The 22891-nt window shown below is 50.4% G+C and overlaps 2 non-coding genes across 2 annotated transcripts; both read right to left on the bottom strand.

Annotated features, from left to right (window-relative positions):
• Positions 1-4931: 4931 nt before the first annotated feature.
• On the bottom strand, positions 4932-5004 carry trnaf-gaa (transfer RNA phenylalanine (anticodon GAA)). The gene has a single exon. It is a non-coding gene; the product is annotated as a tRNA-Phe (tRNA).
• Positions 5005-13281: 8277 nt separating this feature from the next.
• trnaf-gaa (transfer RNA phenylalanine (anticodon GAA)) lies at positions 13282-13354 on the bottom strand. The gene has a single exon. It is a non-coding gene; the product is annotated as a tRNA-Phe (tRNA).
• Between the last annotated feature and the right edge of the window lie 9537 nt (positions 13355-22891).

Below are 22891 nucleotides of genomic sequence, written 5' to 3'. Positions count from 1 at the left end.
TGCTCGCGGCCACATTCACTTGGGATTTGCCCAGCGTATTTGTTCCAAATCTCCTCACAACATCAACTTCTTCCGGCAAAATTTCCCACCCTGTTTTCTCGGCGGACAGTTCGCTTCGGCCGCTGCCTCTTTATACCGTCTATATCTACACTGTCGTTCATTCTGCACAATCATTTCTGAAGTTGACTGCTTGGCTCTGGTCAACCCGCTCGTCAAATGCACAACGAGGAACTGGTCCCTCCAGTCCTCGACAAGTTCCACGTCGTGCTCCGTTCACCGTCAACATGTCTCGCCAGCTTCACCCCATCTCTCCTCTACCTCTCGAAATGCTGCACGTGATGCCATCCGTCTGCAAATGGTCAGTATCAGTCTAAGCTGCTTTGCAAGCAACATGATGCACCGGAACAATTTGAACAAATCGCCTCTGCTCCGGCTTCAGTCCGTCCACTGTTAAAACCTTCAGTTATTACTCTGCAGGCTTGAGGATTCCCAAGTTCTCTGCAACCATCTCCAAAGCGGCATGCAAGTCACTGACTGTTTACCCGACCGAGTCTGTTTGTGAATACTTTTCCATCGTCATTCTGCACGATCATTTCTGAAGTGACCGCTTGTGTCGAAAACAAGGACAGTCCAAAGCGATTTCCTGAGGCACACCTCTGGAACGCTCAAATCAACCTAAAGTCAGGCGGCCATGCGCATGTCAGCATCTCTCCTGCAACCTTTCCATTGCGATCAGGGATCACCAGTTTTTGCAAGCTGGAACAGCTGGCCGTCAGCAAGCTTATGAGCGAGGGAGTGTTTGATAGAGAGAGTGCAAAGGCCACCATGTACACGTTGCTGACTCAAAGACTGTTTTGTGCGTTCGCAGATGTTGGTCAATGAACAGTAGGAGAATTTGAATTGGTGCAGGATTGAGGGTTTGTCCATTTGATTATTTGACTGTTTTGGAATGCTCGTTACGGAGCCAACGAGAAGAAATGTGCCACGAGACTGGAAGCAAAAGGCACAGCATCGCTGCAGGAGCACCATGCAGAAGGAGGGTGAGAAGCAATCCAAACCACCCTTGCGCCAGCAAGGAAAGGTGCAGAGCTTCACATTGACTCACTCGCCTCCATCACAGCTAAACAAAGGAGGGAGCGCGCAAGCAATCCTGCACTTGCCGAAACCCGGGATTGAACCAGGGACCTTTAGATCTTCAGTCTAACGCTCTCCCAACTGAGCTATTTCTGCAGCTGCTGCCAGCTCTGTGCGCTCAGGCACTTTGCTCGCGGCCACATTCACTTGGGATTTGCCCAGCGTATTTGTTCCAAATCTCCTCACAACATCAACTTCTTCCGGCAAAATTTCCCACCCTGTTTTCTTGGCGGACAGTTCGCTTCGGCCGCTGCCTCTTTATACCGTCTATATCTACACTGTCGTTCATTCTGCACAATCATTTCTGAAGTTGACTGCTTGGCTCTGGTCAACTCGCTCGTCAAATGCACAACGAGGAACTGGTCCCTCCAGTCCTCGACAAGTTCCACGTCGTGCTCCGTTCACCGTCAACATGTCTCGCCAGCTTCACCCCATCTCTCCTCTACCTCTCGAAATGCTGCACGTGATGCCATCCGTCTGCAAATGGTCAGTATCAGTCTAAGCTGCTTTGCAAGCAACCCGATGCACCGGAACAATTTGAACAAATCGCCTCTGCTCCGGCTTCAGTCCGTCCACTGTTAAAACCTTCAGTTATTACTCTGCAGGCTTGAGGATTCCCAAGTTCTCTGCAACCATCTCCAAAGCGGCATGCAAGTCACTGACTGTTTACCCGACCGAGTCTGTTTGTGAATACTTTTCCATCGTCATTCTGCACGATCATTTCTGAAGTGACCGCTTGTGTCGAAAACAAGGACAGTCCAAAGCGATTTCCTGAGGCGCACCTCTGGAACGCTCAAATCAACCTAAAGTCAGGCGGCCATGCGCATGTCAGCATCTCTCCTGCAACCTTTCCATTGCGATCAGGGATCACCAGTTTTTGCAAGCTGGAACAGCTGGCCGTCAGCAAGCTTATGAGCGAGGGAGTGTTTGATAGAGAGAGTGCAAAGGCCACCATGTACGCGTTGCTGACTCAAAGACTGTTTTGTGCGTTCGCAGATGTTGGTCAATGAACAGTAGGAGAATTTGAATTGGTGCAGGATTGAGGGTTTGTCCATTTGATTATTTGACTGTTTTGGAATGCTCGTTACGGAGCCAATGAGAAGAAATGTGCCATGAGACTGGAAGCAAAAGGCACAGCATCGCTGCAGGAGCACCATGCAGAAGGAGGGTGAGAAGCAATCCAAACCACCCTTGCGCCAGCAAGGAAAGGTGCAGAGCTTCACATTTACTCACTCGCCTCCATCACAGCTAAACAAAGGAGGGAGCGCGCAAGCAGTCCTGCACTTGCCGAAACCCAGGATTGAACCAGGGACCTTTAGATCTTCAGTCTAACGCTCTCCCAACTGAGCTATTTCGGCAGCTGCTGCCAGCTCAGTGCGCTCAGGCACTTTGCTCGCGGCCACATTCACTTGGGATTTGCCCAGCGTATTTGTTCCAAATCTCCTCACAACATCAACTTCTTCCGGCAAAATTTCCCACCCTGTTTTCTCGGCGGACAGTTCGCTTCGGCCGCTGCCTCTTTATACCGTCTATATCTACACTGTCGTTCATTCTGCACAATCATTTCTGAAGTTGACTGCTTGGCTCTGGTCAACTCGCTCGTCAAATGCACAACGAGGAACTGGTCCCTCCAGTCCTCGACAAGTTCCACGTCGTGCTCCGTTCACCGTCAACATGTCTCGCCAGCTTCACCCCATCTCTCCTCTACCTCTCGAAATGCTGCACGTGATGCCATCCGTCTGCAAATGGTCAGTATCAGTCTAAGCTGCTTTGCAAGCAACCCGATGCACCGGAACAATTTGAACAAATCGCCTCTGCTCCGGCTTCAGTCCGTCCACTGTTAAAACCTTCAGTTATTACTCTGCAGGCTTGAGGATTCCCAAGTTCTCTGCAACCATCTCCAAAGCGGCATGCAAGTCACTGACTGTTTACCCGACCGAGTCTGTTTGTGAATACTTTTCCATCGTCATTCTGCACGATCATTTCTGAAGTGACCGCTTGTGTCGAAAACAAGGACAGTCCAAAGCGATTTCCTGAGGCGCACCTCTGGAACGCTCAAATCAACCTAAAGTCAGGCGGCCATGCGCATGTCAGCATCTCTCCTGCAACCTTTCCATTGCGATCAGGGATCACCAGTTTTTGCAAGCTGGAACAGCTGGCCGTCAGCAAGCTTATGAGCGAGGGAGTGTTTGATAGAGAGAGTGCAAAGGCCACCATGTACGCGTTGCTGACTCAAAGACTGTTTTGTGCGTTCGCAGATGTTGGTCAATGAACAGTAGGAGAATTTGAATTGGTGCAGGATTGAGGGTTTGTCCATTTGATTATTTGACTGTTTTGGAATGCTCGTTACGGAGCCAATGAGAAGAAATGTGCCATGAGACTGGAAGCAAAAGGCACAGCATCGCTGCAGGAGCACCATGCAGAAGGAGGGTGAGAAGCAATCCAAACCACCCTTGCGCCAGCAAGAAAAGGTGCAGAGCTTCACATTTACTCACTCGCCTCCATCACAGCTAAACAAAGGAGGGAGCGCGCAAGCAGTCCTGCACTTGCCGAAACCCGGGACCTTTAGATCTTCAGTCTAACGCTCTCCCAACTGAGCTATTTCGGCAGCTGCTGCCAGCTCAGCGCGCTCAGGCACTTTGCTCGCGACCACATTCACTTGGGATTTGCCCAGCGTATTTGTTCCAAATCTCCTCACAACATCAACTTCTTCCGGCAAAATTTCCCACCCTGTTTTCTCGGCGGACAGTTCGCTTCGGCCGCTGCCTCTTTATACCGTCTATATCTACACTGTCGTTCATTCTGCACAATCATTTCTGAAGTTGACTGCTTGGCTCTGGTCAACCCGCTCGTCAAATGCACAACGAGGAACTGGTCCCTCCAGTCCTCGACAAGTTCCACGTCGTGCTCCGTTCACCGTCAACATGTCTCGCCAGCTTCACCCCATCTCTCCTCTACCTCTCGAAATGCTGCACGTGATGCCATCCGTCTGCAAATGGTCAGTATCAGTCTAAGCTGCTTTGCAAGCAACATGATGCACCGGAACAATTTGAACAAATCGCCTCTGCTCTGGCTTCAGTCCGTCCACTGTTAAAACCTTCAGTTATTACTCTGCAGGCTTGAGGATTCCCAAGTTCTCTGCAACCATCTCCAAAGCGGCATGCAAGTCACTGACTGTCTACCCGACCGAGTCTGTTTGTGAATACTTTTCCATCGTCATTCTGCACGATAATTTCTGAAGTGACCGCTTGTGTCGAAAACAAGGACAGTCCAAAGCGATTTCCTGAGGCGCACCTCTGGAACGCTCAAATCAACCTAAAGTCAGGCGGCCATGCGCATGTCAGCATCTCTCCTGCAACCTTTCCATTGCGATCAGGGATCACCAGTTTTTGCAAGCTGGAACAGCTGGCCGTCAGCAAGCTTATGAGCGAGGGAGTGTTTGATAGAGAGAGTGCAAAGGCCACCATGTACGCGTTGCTGACTCAAAGACTGTTTTGTGCGTTCGCAGATGTCGGTCAATGAACAGTAGGAGAATTTGAATTGGTGCAGGATTGAGGGTTTGTCCATTTGATTATTTGACTGTTTTGGAATGCTCGTTACGGAGCCAATGAGAAGAAATGTGCCATGAGACTGGAAGCAAAAGGCACAGCATCGCTGCAGGAGCACCATGCAGAAGGAGGGTGAGAAGCAATCCAAACCACCCTTTCGCCAGCAAGGAAAGGTGCAGAGCTTCACATTTACTCACTCGCCTCCATCGCAGCTAAACAAAGGAGGGAGCGCGCAAGCAGTCCTGCACTTGCCGAAACCCGGGATTGAACCAGGGACTTTTAGATCTTCAGTCTAACGCTCTCCCAACTGAGCTATTTCGGCAGCAGCTGCCGCTCTGTGCGCTCAGGCACTTTGCTCGCGGCCACATTCACTTGGGATTTGCCCAGCGTATTTGTTCCAAATCTCCTCACAACATCAACTTCTTCCGGCAAAATTTCCCACCCTGTTTTCTCGGCGGACAGTTCGCTTCGGCCGCTGCCTCTTTATACCGTCTATATCTACACTGTCGTTCATTCTGCACAATCATTTCTGAAGTTGACTGCTTGGCTCTGGTCAACCCGCTCGTCAAATGCACAACGAGGAACTGGTCCCTCCAGTCCTCGACAAGTTCCACGTCGTGCTCCGTTCACCGTCAACATGTCTCGCCAGCTTCACCCCATCTCTCCTCTACCTCTCGAAATGCTGCACGTGATGCCATCCGTCTGCAAATGGTCAGTATCAGTCTAAGCTGCTTTGCAAGCAACATGATGCACCGGAACAATTTGAACAAATCGCCTCTGCTCCGGCTTCAGTCCGTCCACTGTTAAAACCTTCAGTTATTACTCTGCAGGCTTGAGGATTCCCAAGTTCTCTGCAACCATCTCCAAAGCGGCATGCAAGTCACTGACTGTTTACCCGACCGAGTCTGTTTGTGAATACTTTTCCATCGTCATTCTGCACGATCATTTCTGAAGTGACCGCTTGTGTCGAAAACAAGGACAGTCCAAAGCGATTTCCTGAGGCACACCTCTGGAACGCTCAAATCAACCTAAAGTCAGGCGGCCATGCGCATGTCAGCATCTCTCCTGCAACCTTTCCATTGCGATCAGGGATCACCAGTTTTTGCAAGCTGGAACAGCTGGCCGTCAGCAAGCTTATGAGCGAGGGAGTGTTTGATAGAGAGAGTGCAAAGGCCACCATGTACACGTTGCTGACTCAAAGACTGTTTTGTGCGTTCGCAGATGTTGGTCAATGAACAGTAGGAGAATTTGAATTGGTGCAGGATTGAGGGTTTGTCCATTTGATTATTTGACTGTTTTGGAATGCTCGTTACGGAGCCAACGAGAAGAAATGTGCCACGAGACTGGAAGCAAAAGGCACAGCATCGCTGCAGGAGCACCATGCAGAAGGAGGGTGAGAAGCAATCCAAACCACCCTTGCGCCAGCAAGGAAAGGTGCAGAGCTTCACATTGACTCACTCGCCTCCATCACAGCTAAACAAAGGAGGGAGCGCGCAAGCAGTCCTGCACTTGCCGAAACCCGGGATTGAACCAGGGACCTTTAGATCTTCAGTCTAACGCTCTCCCAACTGAGCTATTTCTGCAGCTGCTGCCAGCTCGGTGCGCTCAGGCACTTTGCTCGCGGCCACATTCACTTGGGATTTGCCCAGCGTATTTGTTCCAAATCTCCTCACAACATCAACTTCTTCCGGCAAAATTTCCCACCCTGTTTTCTTGGCGGACAGTTCGCTTCGGCCGCTGCCTCTTTATACCGTCTATATCTACACTGTCGTTCATTCTGCACAATCATTTCTGAAGTTGACTGCTTGGCTCTGGTCAACTCGCTCGTCAAATGCACAACGAGGAACTGGTCCCTCCAGTCCTCGACAAGTTCCACGTCGTGCTCCGTTCACCGTCAACATGTCTCGCCAGCTTCACCCCATCTCTCCTCTACCTCTCGAAATGCTGCACGTGATGCCATCCGTCTGCAAATGGTCAGTATCAGTCTAAGCTGCTTTGCAAGCAACCCGATGCACCGGAACAATTTGAACAAATCGCCTCTGCTCCGGCTTCAGTCCGTCCACTGTTAAAACCTTCAGTTATTACTCTGCAGGCTTGAGGATTCCCAAGTTCTCTGCAACCATCTCCAAAGCGGCATGCAAGTCACTGACTGTTTACCCGACCGAGTCTGTTTGTGAATACTTTTCCATCGTCATTCTGCACGATCATTTCTGAAGTGACCGCTTGTGTTGAAAACAAGGACAGTCCAAAGCGATTTCCTGAGGCGCACCTCTGGAACGCTCAAATCAACCTAAAGTCAGGCGGCCATGCGCATGTCAGCATCTCTCCTGCAACCTTTCCATTGCGATCAGGGATCACCAGTTTTTGCAAGCTGGAACAGCTGGCCGTCAGCAAGCTTATGAGCGAGGGAGTGTTTGATAGAGAGAGTGCAAAGGCCACCATGTACGCGTTGCTGACTCAAAGACTGTTTTGTGCGTTCGCAGATGTTGGTCAATGAACAGTAGGAGAATTTGAATTGGTGCAGGATTGAGGGTTTGTCCATTTGATTATTTGACTGTTTTGGAATGCTCGTTACGGAGCCAATGAGAAGAAATGTGCCATGAGACTGGAAGCAAAAGGCACAGCATCGCTGCAGGAGCACCATGCAGAAGGAGGGTGAGAAGCAATCCAAACCACCCTTGCGCCAGCAAGGAAAGGTGCAGAGCTTCACATTTACTCACTCGCCTCCATCACAGCTAAACAAAGGAGGGAGCGCGCAAGCAGTCCTGCACTTGCCGAAACCCAGGATTGAACCAGGGACCTTTAGATCTTCAGTCTAACGCTCTCCCAACTGAGCTATTTCGGCAGCTGCTGCCAGCTCTGTGCGCTCAGGCACTTTGCTCGCGGCCACATTCACTTGGGATTTGCCCAGCGTATTTGTTCCAAATCTCCTCACAACATCAACTTCTTCCGGCAAAATTTCCCACCCTGTTTTCTCGGCGGACAGTTCGCTTCGGCCGCTGCCTCTTTATACCGTCTATATCTACACTGTCGTTCATTCTGCACAATCATTTCTGAAGTTGACTGCTTGGCTCTGGTCAACTCGCTCGTCAAATGCACAACGAGGAACTGGTCCCTCCAGTCCTCGACAAGTTCCACGTCGTGCTCCGTTCACCGTCAACATGTCTCGCCAGCTTCACCCCATCTCTCCTCTACCTCTCGAAATGCTGCACGTGATGCCATCCGTCTGCAAATGGTCAGTATCAGTCTAAGCTGCTTTGCAAGCAACCCGATGCACCGGAACAATTTGAACAAATCGCCTCTGCTCCGGCTTCAGTCCGTCCACTGTTAAAACCTTCAGTTATTACTCTGCAGGCTTGAGGATTCCCAAGTTCTCTGCAACCATCTCCAAAGCGGCATGCAAGTCACTGACTGTTTACCCGACCGAGTCTGTTTGTGAATACTTTTCCATCGTCATTCTGCACGATCATTTCTGAAGTGACCGCTTGTGTCGAAAACAAGGACAGTCCAAAGCGATTTCCTGAGGCGCACCTCTGGAACGCTCAAATCAACCTAAAGTCAGGCGGCCATGCGCATGTCAGCATCTCTCCTGCAACCTTTCCATTGCGATCAGGGATCACCAGTTTTTGCAAGCTGGAACAGCTGGCCGTCAGCAAGCTTATGAGCGAGGGAGTGTTTGATAGAGAGAGTGCAAAGGCCACCATGTACGCGTTGCTGACTCAAAGACTGTTTTGTGCGTTCGCAGATGTTGGTCAATGAACAGTAGGAGAATTTGAATTGGTGCAGGATTGAGGGTTTGTCCATTTGATTATTTGACTGTTTTGGAATGCTCGTTACGGAGCCAATGAGAAGAAATGTGCCATGAGACTGGAAGCAAAAGGCACAGCATCGCTGCAGGAGCACCATGCAGAAGGAGGGTGAGAAGCAATCCAAACCACCCTTGCGCCAGCAAGGAAAGGTGCAGAGCTTCACATTTACTCACTCGCCTCCATCACAGCTAAACAAAGGAGGGAGCGCGCAAGCAGTCCTGCACTTGCCGAAACCCAGGATTGAACCAGGGACCTTTAGATCTTCAGTCTAACGCTCTCCCAACTGAGCTATTTCGGCAGCTGCTGCCAGCTCTGTGCGCTCAGGCACTTTGCTCGCGGCCACATTCACTTGGGATTTGCCCAGCGTATTTGTTCCAAATCTCCTCACAACATCAACTTCTTCCGGCAAAATTTCCCACCCTGTTTTCTCGGCGGACAGTTCGCTTCGGCCGCTGCCTCTTTATACCGTCTATATCTACACTGTCGTTCATTCTGCACAATCATTTCTGAAGTTGACTGCTTGGCTCTGGTCAACTCGCTCGTCAAATGCACAACGAGGAACTGGTCCCTCCAGTCCTCGACAAGTTCCACGTCGTGCTCCGTTCACCGTCAACATGTCTCGCCAGCTTCACCCCATCTCTCCTCTACCTCTCGAAATGCTGCACGTGATGCCATCCGTCTGCAAATGGTCAGTATCAGTCTAAGCTGCTTTGCAAGCAACCCGATGCACCGGAACAATTTGAACAAATCGCCTCTGCTCCGGCTTCAGTCCGTCCACTGTTAAAACCTTCAGTTATTACTCTGCAGGCTTGAGGATTCCCAAGTTCTCTGCAACCATCTCCAAAGCGGCATGCAAGTCACTGACTGTTTACCCGACCGAGTCTGTTTGTGAATACTTTTCCATCGTCATTCTGCACGATCATTTCTGAAGTGACCGCTTGTGTCGAAAACAAGGACAGTCCAAAGCGATTTCCTGAGGCGCACCTCTGGAACGCTCAAATCAACCTAAAGTCAGGCGGCCATGCGCATGTCAGCATCTCTCCTGCAACCTTTCCATTGCGATCAGGGATCACCAGTTTTTGCAAGCTGGAACAGCTGGCCGTCAGCAAGCTTATGAGCGAGGGAGTGTTTGATAGAGAGAGTGCAAAGGCCACCATGTACGCGTTGCTGACTCAAAGACTGTTTTGTGCGTTCGCAGATGTCGGTCAATGAACAGTAGGAGAATTTGAATTGGTGCAGGATTGAGGGTTTGTCCATTTGATTATTTGACTGTTTTGGAATGCTCGTTACGGAGCCAATGAGAAGAAATGTGCCATGAGACTGGAAGCAAAAGGCACAGCATCGCTGCAGGAGCACCATGCAGAAGGAGGGTGAGAAGCAATCCAAACCACCCTTGCGCCAGCAAGGAAAGGTGCAGAGCTTCACATTTACTCACTCGCCTCCATCACAGCTAAACAAAGGAGGGAGCGCGCAAGCAGTCCTGCACTTGCCGAAACCCGGGACCTTTAGATCTTCAGTCTAACGCTCTCCCAACTGAGCTATTTCGGCAGCTGCTGGCAGCTCTGTGCGCTCAGGCACTTTGCTCGCGGCCACATTCACTTGGGATTTGCCCAGCGTATTTGTTCCAAATCTCCTCACAACATCAACTTCTTCCGGCAAAATTTCCCACCCTGTTTTCTCGGCGGACAGTTCGCTTCGGCCGCTGCCTCTTTATACCGTCTATATCTACACTGTCGTTCATTCTGCACAATCATTTCTGAAATTGACTGCTTGGCTCTGGTCAACTCGCTCGTCAAATGCACAACGAGGAACTGGTCCCTCCAGTCCTCGACAAGTTCCACGTCGTGCTCCGTTCACCGTCAACATGTCTCGCCAGCTTCACCCCATCTCTCCTCTACCTCTCGAAATGCTGCACGTGATGCCATCCGTCTGCAAATGGTCAGTATCAGTCTAAGCTGCTTTGCAAGCAACCCGATGCACCGGAACAATTTGAACAATTTGAATTTGAATTGGTGCAGGATTGAGGGTTTGTCCATTTGATTATTTGAATGTTTTGGAATGCTCGTTACGGAGCCAATGAGAAGAAATGTGCCATGAGACTGGAAGCAAAAGGCACAGCATCGCTGCAGGAGCACCATGCAGAAGGAGGGTGAGAAGCAATCCAAACCACCCTTGCGCCAGCAAGAAAAGGTGCAGAGCTTCACATTTACTCACTCGCCTCCATCACAGCTAAACAAAGGAGGGAGCGCGCAAGCAGTCCTGCACTTGCCGAAACCCGGGATTGAACCAGGGACCTTTCGATCTTCAGCCTAAAGCTCTCCCAACTGAGCTATTTCGCCAGCTGCTGCCAGCTCTGTGCGCTCAGGCACTTTGCTCGCGGCCACATTCACTTGGGATTTGCCCAGCGTATTTGTTCCAAATCTCCTCACAACATCAACTTCTTCCGGCAAAATTTCCCACCCTGTTTTCTCGGCGGACAGTTCGCTTCGGCCGCTGCCTCTTTATACCGTCTATATCTACACTGTCGTTCATTCTGCACAATCATTTCTGAAATTGACTGCTTGGCTCTGGTCAACTCGCTCGTCAAATGCACAACGAGGAACTGGTCCCTCCAGTCCTCGACAAGTTCCACGTCGTGCTCCGTTCACCGTCAACATGTCTCGCCAGCTTCACCCCATCTCTCCTCTACCTCTCGAAATGCTGCACGTGATGCCATCCGTCTGCAAATGGTCAGTATCAGTCTAAGCTGCTTTGCAAGCAACCCGATGCACCGGAACAATTTGAACAAATCGCCTCTGCTCCGGCTTCAGTCCGTCCACTGTTAAAACCTTCAGTTATTACTCTGCAGGCTTGAGGATTCCCAAGTTCTCTGCAACCATCTCCAAAGCGGCATGCAAGTCACTGACTGTTTACCCGACCGAGTCTGTTTGTGAATACTTTTCCATCGTCATTCTGCACGATCATTTCTGAAGTGACCGCTTGTGTCGAAAACAAGGACAGTCCAAAGCGATTTCCTGAGGCGCACCTCTGGAACGCTCAAATCAACCTAAAGTCAGGCGGCCATGCGCATGTCAGCATCTCTCCTGCAACCTTTCCATTGCGATCAGGGATCACCAGTTTTTGCAAGCTGGAACAGCTGGCCGTCAGCAAGCTTATGAGCGAGGGAGTGTTTGATAGAGAGAGTGCAAAGGCCACCATGTACGCGTTGCTGACTCAAAGACTGTTTTGTGCGTTCGCAGATGTTGGTCAATGAACAGTAGGAGAATTTGAATTGGTGCAGGATTGAGGGTTTGTCCATTTGATTATTTGACTGTTTTGGAATGCTCGTTACGGAGCCAATGAGAAGAAATGTGCCATGAGACTGGAAGCAAAAGGAACAGCATCGCTGCAGGAGCACCATGCAGAAGGAGGGTGAGAAGCAATCCAAACCACCCTTGCGCCAGCAAGAAAAGGTGCAGAGCTTCACATTTACTCACTCGCCTCCATCACAGCTAAACAAAGGAGGGAGCGCGCAAGCAGTCCTGCACTTGCCGAAACCCGGGATTGAAGCAGGGACCTTTAGATCTTCAGTCTAACGCTCTCCCAACTGAGCTATTTCGGCAGCTGCTGCCAGCTCTGTGCGCTCAGGCACTTTGCTCGCGACCACATTCACTTGGGATTTGCCCAGCGTATTTGTTCCAAATCTCCTCACAACATCAACTTCTTCCGGCAAAATTTCCCACCCTGTTTTCTCGGCGGACAGTTCGCTTCGGCCGCTGCCTCTTTATACCGTCTATATCTACACTGTCGTTCATTCTGCACAATCATTTCTGAAGTTGACTGCTTGGCTCTGGTCAACTCGCTCGTCAAATGCACAACGAGGAACTGGTCCCTCCTGTCCTCGACAAGTTCCACGTCGTGCTCCGTTCACCGTCAACATGTCTCGCCAGCTTCACCCCATCTCTCCTCGACCTCTCGAAATGCTGCACGTGATGCCATCCGTCTGCAAATGGTCAGTATCAGTCTAAGCTGCTTTGCAAGCAACCCGATGCACCGGAACAATTTGAACAAATCGCCTCTGCTCCGGCTTCAGTCCGTCCACTGTTAAAACCTTCAGTTATTACTCTGCAGGCTTGAGGATTCCCAAGTTCTCTGCAACCATCTCCAAAGCGGCATGCAAGTCACTGACTGTTTACCCGACCGAGTCTGTTTGTGAATACTTTTCCATCGTCATTCTGCACGATCATTTCTGAAGTGACCGCTTGTGTCGAAAACAAGGACAGTCCAAAGCGATTTCCTGAGGCGCACCTCTGGAACGCTCAAATCAACCTAAAGTCAGGCGGCCATGCGCATGTCAGCATCTCTCCTGCAACCTTTCCATTGCGATCAGGGATCACCAGTTTTTGCAAGCTGGAACAGCTGGCCGTCAGCAAGCTTATGAGCGAGGGAGTGTTTGATAGAGAGAGTGCAAAGGCCACCATGTACGCGTTGCTGACTCAAAGACTGTTTTGTGCGTTCGCAGATGTTGGTCAATGAACAGTAGGAGAATTTGAATTGGTGCAGGATTGAGGGTTTGTCCATTTGATTATTTGACTGTTTTGGAATGCTCGTTACGGAGCCAATGAGAAGAAATGTGCCATGAGACTGGAAGCAAAAGGAACAGCATCGCTGCAGGAGCACCATGCAGAAGGAGGGTGAGAAGCAATCCAAACCACCCTTGCGCCAGCAAGAAAAGGTGCAGAGCTTCACATTTACTCACTCGCCTCCATCACAGCTAAACAAAGGAGGGAGCGCGCAAGCAGTCCTGCACTTGCCGAAACCCGGGATTGAACCAGGGACCTTTAGATCTTCAGTCTAACGCTCTCCCAACTGAGCTATTTCGGCAGCTGCTGCCAGGTCAGCGCGCTCAGGCACTTTGCTCGCGACCACATTCACTTGGGATTTGCCCAGCGTATTTGTTCCAAATCTCCTCACAACATCAACTTCTTCCGGCAAAATTTCCCACCCTGTTTTCTCGGCGGACAGTTCGCTTCGGCCGCTGCCTCTTTATACCGTCTATATCTACACTGTCGTGCATTCTGCACAATCATTTCTGAAGTTGACTGCTTGGCTCTGGTCAACTCGCTCGTCAAATGCACAACGAGGAACTGGTCCCTCCTGTCCTCGACAAGTTCCACGTCGTGCTCCGTTCACCGTCAACATGTCTCGCCAGCTTCACCCCATCTCTCCTCGACCTCTCGAAATGCTGCACGTGATGCCATCCGTCTGCAAATGGTCAGTATCAGTCTAAGCTGCTTTGCAAGCAACCCGATGCACCGGAACAATTTGAACAAATCGCCTCTGCTCCGGCTTCAGTCCGTCCACTGTTAAAACCTTCAGTTATTACTCTGCAGGCTTGAGGATTCTCAAGTTCTCTGCAACCATCTCCAAAGCGGCATGCAAGTCACTGACTGTTTACCCGACCGAGTCTGTTTGTGAATACTTTTCCATCGTCATTCTGCACGATCATTTCTGAAGTGACCGCTTGTGTCGAAAACAAGGACAGTCCAAAGCGATTTCCTGAGGCGCACCTCTGGAACGCTCAAATCAACCTAAAGTCAGGCGGCCATGCGCATGTCAGCATCTCTCCTGCAACCTTTCCATTGCGATCAGGGATCACCAGTTTTTGCAAGCTGGAACAGCTGGCCGTCAGCAAGCTTATGAGCGAGGGAGTGTTTGATAGAGAGAGTGCAAAGGCCACCATGTACGCGTTGCTGACTCAAAGACTGTTTTGTGCGTTCGCAGATGTTGGTCAATGAACAGTAGGAGAATTTGAATTGGTGCAGGATTGAGGGTTTGTCCATTTGATTATTTGACTGTTTTGGAATGCTCGTTACGGAGCCAATGAGAAGAAATGTGCCATGAGACTGGAAGCAAAAGGCACAGCATCGCTGCAGGAGCACCATGCAGAAGGAGGGTGAGAAGCAATCCAAACCACCCTTGCGCCAGCAAGAAAAGGTGCAGAGCTTCACATTTACTCACTCGCCTCCATCACAGCTAAACAAAGGAGGGAGCGCGCAAGCAGTCCTGCACTTGCCGAAACCCGGGACCTTTAGATCTTCAGTCTAACGCTCTCCCAACTGAGCTATTTTGGCAGCTGCTGCCAGCTCAGCGCGCTCAGGCACTTTGCTCGCGACCACATTCACTTGGGATTTGCCCAGCGTATTTGTTCCAAATCTCCTCACAACATCAACTTCTTCCGGCAAAATTTCCCACCCTGTTTTCTCGGCGGACAGTTCGCTTCGGCCGCTGCCTCTTTATACCGTCTATATCTACACTGTCGTTCATTCTGCACAATCATTTCAGAAGTTGACTGCTTGGCTCTGGTCAACTCGCTCGTCAAATGCACAACGAGGAACTGGTCCCTCCAGTCCTCGACAAGTTCCACGTCGTGCTCCGTTCACCGTCAACATGTCTCGCCAGCTTCACCCCATCTCTCCTCTACCTCTCGAAATGCTGCACGTGATGCCATCCGTCTGCAAATGGTCAGTATCAGTCTAAGCTGCTTTGCAAGCAACCCGATGCACCGGAACAATTTGAACAAATCGCCTCTGCTCCGGCTTCAGTCCGTCCACTGTTAAAACCTTCAGTTATTACTCTGCAGGCTTGAGGATTCCCAAGTTCTCTGCAACCATCTCCAAAGCGGCATGCAAGTCACTGACTGTTTACCCGACCGAGTCTGTTTGTGAATACTTTTCCATCGTCATTCTGCACGATCATTTCTGAAGTGACCGCTTGTGTCGAAAACAAGGACAGTCCAAAGCGATTTCCTGAGGCGCACCTCTGGAACGCTCAAATCAACCTAAAGTCAGGCGGCCATGCGCATGTCAGCATCTCTCCTGCAACGTTTCCATTGCGATCAGGGATCACCAGTTTTTGCAAGCTGGAACAGCTGGCCGTCAGCAAGCTTATGAGCGAGGGAGTGTTTGATAGAGAGAGTGCAAAGGCCACCATGTACGCGTTGCTGACTCAAAGACTGTTTTGTGCGTTCGCAGATGTTGGTCAATGAACAGTAGGAGAATTTGAATTGGTGCAGGATTGAGGGTTTGTCCATTTGATTATTTGACTGTTTTGGAATGCTCGTTACGGAGCCAATGAGAAGAAATGTGCCATGAGACTGGAAGCAAAAGGCACAGCATCGCTGCAGGAGCACCATGCAGAAGGAGGGTGAGAAGCAATCCAAACCACCCTTGCGCCAGCAAGGAAAGGTGCAGAGCTTCACATTTACTCACTCGCCTCCATCACAGCTAAACAAAGGAGGGAGCGCGCAAGCAGTCCTGCACTTGCCGAAACTCGGGATTGAACCAGGGACCTTTAGATCTTCAGTCTAACGCTCTCCCAACTGAGCTATTTCGGCAGCTGCTGCCAGCTCTGTGCGCTCAGGCACTTTGCTCGCGGCCACATTCACTTGGGATTTGCCCAGCGTATTTGTTCCAAATCTCCTCACAACATCAACTTCTTCCGGCAAAATTTCCCACCCTGTTTTCTCGGCGGACAGTTCGCTTCGGCCGCTGCCTCTTTATACCGTCTATATCTACACTGTCGTTCATTCTGCACAATCATTTCTGAAATTGACTGCTTGGCTCTGGTCAACTCGCTCGTCAAATGCACAACGAGGAACTGGTCCCTCCAGTCCTCGACAAGTTCCACGTCGTGCTCCGTTCACCGTCAACATGTCTCGCCAGCTTCACCCCATCTCTCCTCTACCTCTCGAAATGCTGCACGTGATGCCATCCGTCTGCAAATGGTCAGTATCAGTCTAAGCTGCTTTGCAAGCAACCCGATGCACCGGAACAATTTGAACAAATCGCCTCTGCTCCGGCTTCAGTCCGTCCACTGTTAAAACCTTCAGTTATTACTCTGCAGGCTTGAGGATTCCCAAGTTCTCTGCAACCATCTCCAAAGCGGCATGCAAGTCACTGACTGTTTACGCGACCGAGTCTGTTTGTGAATACTTTTCCATCGTCATTCTGCACGATCATTTCTGAAGTGACCGCTTGTGTCGAAAACAAGGACAGTCCAAAGCGATTTCCTGAGGCGCACCTCTGGAACGCTCAAATCAACCTAAAGTCAGGCGGCCATGCGCATGTCAGCATCTCTCCTGCAACCTTTCCATTGCGATCAGGGATCACCAGTTTTTGCAAGCTGGAACAGCTGGCCGTCAGCAAGCTGATGAGCGAGGGAGTGTTTGATAGAGAGAGTGCAAAGGCCACCATGTACGCGTTGCTGACTCAAAGACTGTTTTGTGCGTTCGCAGATGTTGGTCAATGAACAGTAGGAGAATTTGAATTGGTGCAGGATTGAGGGTTTGTCCATTTGATTATTTGACTGTTTTGGAATGCTCGTTACGGAGCCAATGAGAAGAAATGTGCCATGAGACTGGAAGCAAAAGGCACAGCATCGCTGCAGGAGCACCATGCAGAAGGAGGGTGAGAAGCAATCCAAACCACCCTTTCGCCAGCAAGGAAAGGTGCAGAGCTTCACATTTATTCACTCGCCTCCATCACAGCTAAACAAAGGAGGGAGCGCGCAAGCAGTCCTGCACTTGCCGAAACCCGGGACCTTTAGATCTTCAGTCTAACGCTCTCCCAACTGAGCTATTTCGGCAGCTGCTGCCAGCTCAGCGAGCTCAGGCACTTTGCTCGCGGCCACATTCACTTGGGATTTGCCCAGCGTATTTGTTCCAAATCTCCTCACAACATCAACTTCTTCCGGCAAAATTTCCCACCCTGTTTTCTCGGCGGACAGTTCGCTTCGGCCGCTGCCTCTTTATACCGTCTTTTTCTACACTGTCGTTCATTCTGCACAATCATTTCTGAAGTTGACTGCTTGGCTCTGGTCAACTCGCTCGTCAAATGCACAACGAGGAACTGGTCCCTCCAGTCCTCGACAAGTTCCACGTCGTGCTCCGTTCACCGTCAACATGTCTCGCCAGCTTCACCCCATCTCTCCTCTACCTCTCGAAATGCTGCACGTGATGCCATCCGTCTGCAAATGGTCAGTATCAGTCTAAGCTGCTTTGCAAGCAACCCGATGCACCGGAACAATTTGAACAAATCGCCTCTGCTCCGGCTTCAGTCCGTCCACTGTTAAAACCTTCAGTTATTACTCTGCAGGCTTGAGGATTCCCAAGTTCTCTGCAACCATCTCCAAAGCGGCATGCAAGTCACTGACTGTTTACCCGACCGAGTCTGTTTGTGAATACTTTTCCATCGTCATTCTGCACGATCATTTCTGAAGTGACCGCTTGTGTCGAAAACAAGGACAGTCCAAAGCGATTTCCTGAGGCGCACCTCTGGAACGCTCAAATCAACCTAAAGTCAGGCGGCCATGCGCATGTCAGCATCTCTCCTGCAACCTTTCCATTGCGATCAGGGATCACCAGTTTTTGCAAGCTGGAACAGCTGGCCGTCAGCAAGCTTATGAGCGAGGGAGTGTTTGATAGAGAGAGTGCAAAGGCCACCATGTACGCGTTGCTGACTCAAAGACTGTTTTGTGCGTTCGCAGATGTTGGTCAATGAACAGTAGGAGAATTTGAATTGGTGCAGGATTGAGGGTTTGTCCATTTGATTATTTGACTGTTTTGGAATGCTCGTTACGGAGCCAATGAGAAGAAATGTGCCATGAGACTGGAAGCAAAAGGCACAGCATCGCTGCAGGAGCACCATGCAGAAGGAGGGTGAGAAGCAATCCAAACCACCCTTGCGCCAGCAAGGAAAGGTGCAGAGCTTCACATTTACTCACTCGCCTCCATCACAGCTAAACAAAGGAGGGAGCGCGCAAGCAGTCCTGCACTTGCCGAAACTCGGGATTGAACCAGGGACCTTTAGATCTTCAGTCTAATGCTCTCCCAACTGAGCTATTTCGGCAGCTGCTGCCAGCTCTGTGCGCTCAGGCACTTTGCTCGCGGCCACATTCACTTGGGATTTGCCCAGCGTATTTGTTCCAAATCTCCTCACAACATCAACTTCTTCCGGCAAAATTTCCCACCCTGTTTTCTCGGCGGACAGTTCGCTTCGGCCGCTGCCTCTTTATACCGTCTATATCTACACTGTCGTTCATTCTGCACAATCATTTCTGAAATTGACTGCTTGGCTCTGGTCAACTCGCTCGTCAAATGCACAACGAGGAACTGGTCCCTCCAGTCCTCGACAAGTTCCACGTCGTGCTCCGTTCACCGTCAACATGTCTCGCCAGCTTCACCCCATCTCTCCTCTACCTCTCGAAATGCTGCACGTGATGCCATCCGTCTGCAAATGGTCAGTATCAGTCTAAGCTGCTTTGCAAGCAACCCGATGCACCGGAACAATTTGAACAAATCGCCTCTGCTCCGGCTTCAGTCCGTCCACTGTTAAAACCTTCAGTTATTACTCTGCAGGCTTGAGGATTCCCAAGTTCTCTGCAACCATCTCCAAAGCGGCATGCAAGTCACTGACTGTTTACCCGACCGAGTCTGTTTGTGAATACTTTTCCATCGTCATTCTGCACGATCATTTCTGAAGTGACCGCTTGTGTCGAAAACAAGGACAGTCCAAAGCGATTTCCTGAGGCGCACCTCTGGAACGCTCAAATCAACCTAAAGTCAGGCGGCCATGCGCATGTCAGCATCTCTCCTGCAACCTTTCCATTGCGATCAGGGATCACCAGTTTTTGCAAGCTGGAACAGCTGGCCGTCAGCAAGCTTATGAGCGAGGGAGTGTTTGATAGAGAGAGTGCAAAGGCCACCATGTACGCGTTGCTGACTCAAAGACTGTTTTGTGCGTTCGCAGATGTTGGTCAATGAACAGTAGGAGAATTTGAATTGGTGCAGGATTGAGGGTTTGTCCATTTGATTATTTGACTGTTTTGGAATGCTCGTTACGGAGCCAATGAGAAGAAATGTGCCATGAGACTGGAAGCAAAAGGAACAGCATCGCTGCAGGAGCACCATGCAGAAGGAGGGTGAGAAGCAATCCAAACCACCCTTGCGCCAGCAAGAAAAGGTGCAGAGCTTCACATTTACTCACTCGCCTCCATCACAGCTAAACAAAGGAGGGAGCGCGCAAGCAGTCCTGCACTTGCCGAAACCCGGGATTGAAGCAGGGACCTTTAGATCTTCAGTCTAACGCTCTCCCAACTGAGCTATTTCGGCAGCTGCTGCCAGCTCAGCGCGCTCAGGCACTTTGCTCGCGACCACATTCACTTGGGATTTGCCCAGCGTATTTGTTCCAAATCTCCTCACAACATCAACTTCTTCCGGCAAAATTTCCCACCCTGTTTTCTCGGCGGACAGTTCGCTTCGGCCGCTGCCTCTTTATACCGTCTATATCTACACTGTCGTTCATTCTGCACAATCATTTCTGAAGTTGACTGCTTGGCTCTGGTCAACTCGCTCGTCAAATGCACAACGAGGAACTGGTCCCTCCTGTCCTCGACAAGTTCCACGTCGTGCTCCGTTCACCGTCAACATGTCTCGCCAGCTTCACCCCATCTCTCCTCGACCTCTCGAAATGCTGCACGTGATGCCATCCGTCTGCAAATGGTCAGTATCAGTCTAAGCTGCTTTGCAAGCAACCCGATGCACCGGAACAATTTGAACAAATCGCCTCTGCTCCGGCTTCAGTCCGTCCACTGTTAAAACCTTCAGTTATTACTCTGCAGGCTTGAGGATTCCCAAGTTCTCTGCAACCATCTCCAAAGCGGCATGCAAGTCACTGACTGTTTACCCGACCGAGTCTGTTTGTGAATACTTTTCCATCGTCATTCTGCACGATCATTTCTGAAGTGACCGCTTGTGTCGAAAACAAGGACAGTCCAAAGCGATTTCCTGAGGCGCACCTCTGGAACGCTCAAATCAACCTAAAGTCAGGCGGCCATGCGCATGTCAGCATCTCTCCTGCAACCTTTCCATTGCGATCAGGGATCACCAGTTTTTGCAAGCTGGAACAGCTGGCCGTCAGCAAGCTTATGAGCGAGGGAGTGTTTGATAGAGAGAGTGCAAAGGCCACCATGTACGCGTTGCTGACTCAAAGACTGTTTTGTGCGTTCGCAGATGTTGGTCAATGAACAGTAGGAGAATTTGAATTGGTGCAGGATTGAGGGTTTGTCCATTTGATTATTTGACTGTTTTGGAATGCTCGTTACGGAGCCAATGAGAAGAAATGTGCCATGAGACTGGAAGCAAAAGGAACAGCATCGCTGCAGGAGCACCATGCAGAAGGAGGGTGAGAAGCAATCCAAACCACCCTTGCGCCAGCAAGAAAAGGTGCAGAGCTTCACATTTACTCACTCGCCTCCATCACAGCTAAACAAAGGAGGGAGCGCGCAAGCAGTCCTGCACTTGCCGAAACCCGGGATTGAAGCAGGGACCTTTAGATCTTCAGTCTAACGCTCTCCCAACTGAGCTATTTCGGCAGCTGCTGCCAGCTCAGCGCGCTCAGGCACTTTGCTCGCGACCACATTCACTTGGGATTTGCCCAGCGTATTTGTTCCAAATCTCCTCACAACATCAACTTCTTCCGGCAAAATTTCCCACCCTGTTTTCTCGGCGGACAGTTCGCTTCGGCCGCTGCCTCTTTATACCGTCTATATCTACACTGTCGTTCATTCTGCACAATCATTTCTGAAGTTGACTGCTTGGCTCTGGTCAACTCGCTCGTCAAATGCACAACGAGGAACTGGTCCCTCCTGTCCTCGACAAGTTTCACGTCGTGCTCCGTTCACCGTCAACATGGATCACCAGTTTTTGCAAGCTGGAACAGCTGGCCGTCAGCAAGCTTATGAGCGAGGGAGTGTTTGATAGAGAGAGTGCAAAGGCCACCATGTACGCGTTGCTGACTCAAAGACTGTTTTGTGCGTTCGCAGATGTTGGTCAATGAACAGTAGGAGAATTTGAATTGGTGCAGGATTGAGGGTTTGTCCATTTGATTATTTGACTGTTTTGGAATGCTCGTTACGGAGCCAATGAGAAGAAATGTGCCATGAGACTGGAAGCAAAAGGCACAGCATCGCTGCAGGAGCACCATGCAGAAGGAGGGTGAGAAGCAATCCAAACCACCCTTTCGCCATCAAGGAAAGGTGCAGAGCTTCACATTTATTCACTCGCCTCCATCACAGCTAAACAAAGGAGGGAGCGCGCAAGCAGTCCTGCACTTGCCGAAACCCGGGACCTTTAGATCTTCAGTCTAACGCTCTCCCAACTGAGCTATTTCGGCAGCTGCTGCCAGCTCAGCGCGCTCAGGCACTTTGCTCGCGGCCACATTCACTTGGGATTTGCCCAGCGTATTTGTTCCAAATCTCCTCACAACATCAACTTCTTCCGGCAAAATTTCCCACCCTGTTTTCTCGGCGGACAGTTCGCTTCGGCCGCTGCCTCTTTATACCGTCTATATCTACACTGTCGTTCATTCTGCACAATCATTTCTGAAGTTGACTGCATGGCTCTGGACAACACGCTCGTCAAATGCACAACGAGGAACTGGTCCCTCCAGTCCTCGACAAGTTCCACGTCGTGCTCCGTTCACCGTCAACATGTCTCGCCAGCTTCACCCCATCTCTCCTCTACCTCTCGAAATGCTGCACGTGATGCCATCCGTCTGCAAATGGTCAGTATCAGTCTAAGCTGCTTTGCAAGCAACCCGATGCACCGGAACAATTTGAACAAATCGCCTCTGCTCCGGCTTCAGTCCGTCCACTGTTAAAACCTTCAGTTATTACTCTGAAGGCTTGAGGATTCCCAAGTTCTCTGCAACCATCTCCAAAGCGGCATGCAAGTCACTGACTGTTTACCCGACCGAGTCTGTTTGTGAATACTTTTCCATCGTCATTCTGCACGATCATTTCTGAAGTGACCGCTTGTGTCGAAAACAAGGACAGTCCAAAGCGATTTCCTGAGGCGCACCTCTGGAACGCTCAAATCAACCTAAAGTCAGGCGGCCATGCGCATGTCAGCATCTCTCCTGCAACCTTTCCATTGCGATCAGGGATCACCAGTTTTTGCAAGCTGGAACAGCTGGCCGTCAGCAAGCTTATGAGCGAGGGAGTGTTTGATAGAGAGAGTGCAAAGGCCACCATGTACGCGTTGCTGACTCAAAGACTGTTTTGTGCGTTCGCAGATGTCGGTCAATGAACAGTAGGAGAATTTGAATTGGTGCAGGATTGAGGGTTTGTCCATTTGATTATTTGACTGTTTTGGAATGCTCGTTACGGAGCCAATGAGAAGAAATGTGCCATGAGACTGGAAGCAAAAGGCACAGCATCGCTGCAGGAGCACCATGCAGAAGGAGGGTGAGAAGCAATCCAAACCACCCTTGCGCCAGCAAGGAAAGGTGCAGAGCTTCACATTTACTCAGTCGCGTCCATCACAGCTAAACAAAGGAGGGAGCACGCAAGCAGTCCTGCACT

This window comes from Chiloscyllium plagiosum, unplaced genomic scaffold, assembly GCF_037043375.1.
Source record: "Chiloscyllium plagiosum isolate Xiang-an unplaced genomic scaffold, Cpla_swu_hap1 HiC_scaffold_14, whole genome shotgun sequence".
NCBI classification, from domain to species: Eukaryota; Metazoa; Chordata; class Chondrichthyes; order Orectolobiformes; family Hemiscylliidae; genus Chiloscyllium; species Chiloscyllium plagiosum.
This window is presented reverse-complemented; position numbering and strand designations above follow the sequence as displayed.